Below are 6,000 nucleotides of genomic sequence, written 5' to 3'. Positions count from 1 at the left end.
GGAAATAAAGGCCAGTCAGCCCGGTCCCAGGTTGTGGGAGCAACATCGTTGAATACCTGCTCCTGCCCGGACCTAGACCTGTCCTTCCAGTGTTCCCGTCCCCGCCCGGCTTCCTGCTTCACACCCCGCCTTGCTCTTTGTGAACTGCTTCCAGACTAGTGACCCAGGACCGGACTTTGACTACGCCAACGGTAACCTTCCCCCCGGGACCAGCACAGTTATTTTCTCCGACCGATGGAGAACCTACAAAGGACTCCATAAGGGCTCTTGTGTCCCCCATAAGGGAATAAGGAAGATTTTTGTTTATTACACCTTCCAGGTAAAAGCGAAAAGAAACTGACTCTCAGGTGCTAAGGGAATGCTTAAAAATGCTGAGCAGAGATCTGCAGCGCTGTACCAGGTAGTCTCTGCCAGGATGGCGTTTAGAAGAGAATTTGGGTTGCCAGCAATTATATATGTACAGACCCTCCAAGTGTCCCTATTTTCCAGGGACAGTCCCAGATTTACAGAAGCTGTCCCACTTCCTGATTTGTTCCTAGAATGTGCTTTATTATTATTATTATTATTATTATTATGGAATAGGATGTCCCTATTTTATTTTAATTGGAGAAATGTTGGAGGGTATGTATGTACACATGTATCCATGTTGAGATTGTACGTGCATGTCTCTGTGTGTGCATAAATATTATGATATACTGTTGTAAACAAAAAAATGCCTTTTTCCCTTATGGGGTATCCAAGAGCCCGTATAGTGTCCTTACATAGGTTCCCTATTGGTAGGAGAGAATAACAGAGGCCAACCAGAGAATATTGAGAAGCAAAGCAGGTAGTAAGCTTGATCTTTATTGATCTGTTGCAACAGGGTGCTCCCCTCACACGCAGGAAAAGAGGAGGACCCAGAAAAATGGTGTGCAAAGCCTTATAAAGACTTTTGAAATTCCTATCCTGTAGATCAAGACCACCCCCAGAAACATCATACATACATCACAGAAGGTGGTCTAAACAGAAATTTAAATGTTGTTTATCTCTTGTCCTTGTTTATCTCCTGTCTAGCAGGTTACTTGATTGGATTTTCTGGGTAGCCTGGCCAGTCTTTTGTAATGATAAATACTTAGTTCCTGGCCAGGTCACAGGCTCACCCTATTCATACACAGACATACCCTTAAGACAGGATTTGTGAGGAAAGAGACAATGGGGAGGCTTTTCCAGTTTGACCTTGCAGAGAAAAGATTTGGTCAGTTTAGGAATCAAAATGGCTCCAGGTTGGCTTTCCTGTGCTGATCTATGTATGTGCTTGGTTGGTACACTTATGAACATTACCATAGATCTAAGACCATAAAATTCCTATTACAATACAATAGTATATAATATTCCTGGGTCCAGTAAGTGCTAGAATTTAAACAAGTCTCCTGAATCCCTGGATCCAGGAAAAGTTAAAACATAAGACAGGCCAGTTTCCTGATGAGGTAATGGCCTGGAAGATGAGCCACCAAGGTTGTATATAGTGTATGTGCAAATTACCCATATATCAGAAAGACAACACAGTGCCTCATTTTCAGAAGAAATCACAGACCCTGTGTAAAACTCCAGGAATCCCCACTCAGAGATTGGGGCGGCATGCAACAATACAGTACAGTCGGGGACCATTTTGCACTATTATATAGAAACCCCCCCCATTTGATTTTTTTACATATTCTTGTGCTTGTGCTGATTGAGCCTTTTCTTTCTTTCTTTCATATGCACACACCCCAACAGTTCTCCAGAGAAAGCTGCCCTCCTATCTGAAAAGGCCACGCCTATATTGCCCGGTGTGTCCCTGCTCCCCTCTTGCCCCGTCCCATTCCTTTTTACTCCTACATCCGGGCTTTCTGGCCTCGAGACGAATGTGCTGACGTCAGCTATATAAAGGCCCTCGGCGCCTTTCCTCCTTCTCAGTGCGTTGTTGCTGAAGATCTAGCGTTTTGGAGGTAAGTTCGCGCGGGCGGGGGGGGGGGGAGAGAAGCGCACGCGCGCACGCTTTTCGAATCGCCTGCCCTTTACTATCCACACCAATTGTTCTACACCGGCGGCAGTGAGCGTGGGGAGAGATTCGCCTTCTGCGATGTGCCCCTTACTCCTTTTTAATTTCTCATACGCACACGCCCTCTCAACGCCCGTTCCTCTCATTCATACGGAGGCGCCATTTTAAACCGTGAGGGAGGGGCGGGCGGGGGTCGGTTGCCGCCTTGGGCCAGCCCTGAGGGAAAAGTGAGCCGGAGGGGGGAGGAGAAGGGGGGCTGGGCTGGGCTGGGCTGGCAGGGAGGGAGGGTCGCCAAAGCCGCCATTTTGCGATCGCCTTAAGCCCCTTCTTTGTGGCCCCCTCCCCTTTCTCCAAAGTGCGCATCACGCGCGAGGGCGCCGGGTGGGCGCTGGAAACCGCGACTGCGCAGGCGCGACTCGTTCTTTTCTTGCGTCTTAATGGAATGCGCTTTCACCCCTCCCCTATTCTTTGCGGTCTCAGCGTCGCGCATGCGCGGCCGCAGGGTTACCTGAATGTGGCCTTTTGTCATTTTGGGTATATTCAGTTGCTTGCTTTTCTTTAATTTCTGAGTTTCCCTCCCCCCTCTCTATTGTAGCCAAGAAAGGCTCTGAGAGCGGCTTATAAAATCACTATTATAAAAGCACAAATCTTTATGATGGCAGCCGCTGTCCTTGGGCTTAAGAGTCTAAAAATAAATTTTAAAAGGTGTAGGGTGGAGGAGGGGAAAGCAAACGCCTCAGGTTCATGTTTAGGGGAAGGGCTGTAGCTCAGTGGTGGAGCATCTGTTTGGCAGGCAGGAGGTCTCAGGTCCTGTCCCCAGCATCTCTAGGCAGGACTGGCAAAGACCCCTGAAACCCTGGAGAGCAGACAATACTGAGCTGGATGTACCAATCAGCTTATTGTGTGTAAGTTCCTCAAGTTGTAGTTCATATAACAGAGTTAAGAGCAGTAACTCCTTGTCATTTGGTGTGCTTAAGCACCATAAATTGATTTAAGATCTCCCTCCCTGCTACGAATTTGGGTCAGCTTGCTACTTCAAAGTATGTGCGGGTAGGATTGGGCTGTTGATGGACCTTGTTGAACACAGTTTTTTAAATCCTGAAAGTTCCTCACTGAGCCTTTAGCCAATAATGTTGTGATGGCGGAGTATAGAAACATTGCAAAGCATACAACATAGTGGTGATCTAATATATTCAGAAGTTGCTTGTTTATATTATTGTTTAGTGAACTGTTCGGTAGAATTCTGAACGTATTCCTTGTCTCAATAAAAGGGCTAAGTAGTTTCCCCACCTTCCTTTTAATGGGGAAAAAAATTCAGGTGGGGGGCCGACTTAAATATCCCTGTGGGATATTTCTGTGTAAAATAGCAAAGATAATGCAAATGGATACAAAAAGATGTAAGGAAGTATAAGATAACATAGAAAGAACAAAGTAACAGCTATTAGTACAACAGAAAAAAGAAACTGTAAATACAGTGGGGGTGATGGGAAGTCTTGTGTATATGAATAATAATGTATGGTGAAAGGAATTGTATAGGTTTGAACAGATTTTTATTTGTATATTTGGACATAACATACAAAATAATGTTTTGCTATTAATCAATTTCAGTCAAGTTCACAAAAAGCAAAATAAATAAATAAACATCTATGTGGGAGACGGCTCCCTTTGTAGTAACCACTGTGGTGCATTTTCTTTTCTTTTTTTTTATAAAATTTTTATTGATTTTCCAACATATATTATAAGACATTACAAATAACAATACAGAAACAAACAAACATATAAACATGTATAATTTCATAACCTTTTTTCCTTATACTCAATTTCGACGACTTCCCCATGCCTCCCTTTTCTGCATCCCTGTTTTAAACTTTTTCAGCAACCCCTGATCTAAATTACTTGTAATTCCCTTTCTTTAACCTTTTTTCTCTTATCCAATCATTTATCGCTGCAAATCTGCTCTGCTTTACCCATGACATTTTAACACTCAGTAATTTTACAACAATTTTTAAGATAAGTTTTGAATTTCTTCCAGTCTTCTTCCACTGTCTCTTTCCCTTGGTCACGGATTCTGCCCGTCATCTCCGCCAGTCCCATATAGTCAATCACCTTCGTCTGCCACTCTTCCAGCGTGGGTAGTTCTTGTGTCTTCCAATACTTTGCTAGTAGAACTCTTGCTGCTGTTGTAGCATACATAAAAAACGTCCTATCTTTCTTTAACACCAATTGCCCTACCATGCCCAGGAGAAAAGCCTCTGGTTTCTTATGAAAGGTACACTTAAGCACCTTCTTAATTTCATTATAGATCATTTCCCAGAAGACCTTAATCCTTGGGCACGTCCACCAAAGGTGGTAGAAAGTACCTTCAGTTTCATTACATTTCCAGCATTTATTATTGGGCAGATGATAGATTTTTGCAAGCTTGACTGGGGTCATGTACCACCTATAAATCATTTTCATAATATTCTCTCTTAAGGCATTACATGCCGTGAACTTTATACCGGTGGTCCATAACTGTTCCCAGTCAGCAAACATAATGTCATGACCAATATCTTGTGCCCATTTAATCATAGCTGATTTAACCGTTTCATCCTGTGTATTCCATTTCAACAGCAAGTTATACATTCTTGACAAATTCTTAGTATTGGGTTCTAACAATTCTGTTTCTAACTTTGATCTTTCCACCTGGAAGCCGATTTTCCTGTCCTGTTTGAATACTTCATTTATCTGGTAATAGTGAAGCCAGTCTCTTACTTTGGACTTCAATTTCTCATAACTCTGTAGTTTCACCTTTCCCCCCTCTTGTTCTATAATTTCCCAATATTTTGGCCATTTAGATTCCATATTAAGTTTTTTCACTTCCTTTGCTTCCATTGGTGACAACCACCTGGGAGTTTTATTTTCCAACAAGTCTTTATATCTAATCCAGACATTGTATAGTGCTTTCCTAACAATATGACTCTTGAAACCCTTATGAGTCTTTACCTTGTCATACCATATATATGCATGCCAACCAAACCTATTATTGAACCCTTCCAAGTCCAAAATGTCTGTGTTCTCAAGAAGTAACCAGTCTTTCAGCCAGCAAAAAGCTGCTGATTCATAATACAATTTTAAGTCCGGCAGGGCAAACCCCCCTCTTTCTTTTGCATCAGTTAATACCTTAAATTTTATTCTGGGCTTTTTGCCCTGCCAGACAAATCTAGATATATCTTTCTGCCACCTCTTGAAACAGTCCATTTTGTCCACAATCTGCAATGTTTGAAACAAAAACAACATTCTTAGCAAAACATTCATCTTAATAACAGCAATTCGGCCTAACAAGGAAAGTCTCAAATTTGACCATATTTCTAAATCTTTCTTGATTTCTGTCCAACATTTCTCATAATTATCTTTAAATAAGTTCACATTCTTAGGTGTTAGATTAACCCCCAGGTATTTCACTTTATTTGCTACCATTAATCCGGTTTCACTCTGAAACCTCTCTCTTTCCACAACTGTTAGATTTTTTCCCAATACCTTCGTTTTTTGTTTATTCAACTTAAAATCTGCTACTTGACCAAAAACTTGTATTAACTCCAAAACTCTTTTTGTACTAGTGTCTGGCTCTTGTAAGGTTAATACTAGATCATCTGCAAACGCTCTCAGTTTGTATTGTTTAGCTCCGACCTGAATCCCTTTAACCAGCTGGTCCCCTCTGATCATATTTAATAACACCTCCAAAACGGATATAAACAGTAATGGGGATATTGGGCACCCCTGTCGTGTCCCTTTTTCAATATCAATTTCTTCAGTAACCACATTGTTTACAATTAATTTTGCTTTTTGTTCAGAATAAATTGCACCTATACCATTCTCAAAACCTTGGCCTACCCCCATCCCTTTTAGATTCTTTTTCATAAAACTCCAAGAGATATTGTCAAAGGCTTTCTCCGCGTCCACAAATATTAATACTGCCTTAGTATTAATATTGGTTTCCAGTA

Source organism: Podarcis raffonei, chromosome W, assembly GCF_027172205.1.
Source record: "Podarcis raffonei isolate rPodRaf1 chromosome W, rPodRaf1.pri, whole genome shotgun sequence".
Lineage (NCBI taxonomy): Eukaryota > Metazoa > Chordata > Lepidosauria > Squamata > Lacertidae > Podarcis > Podarcis raffonei.
The sequence above is the reverse complement of the archived record's forward strand: the minus strand, read 5'-3'. Positions refer to the sequence as shown.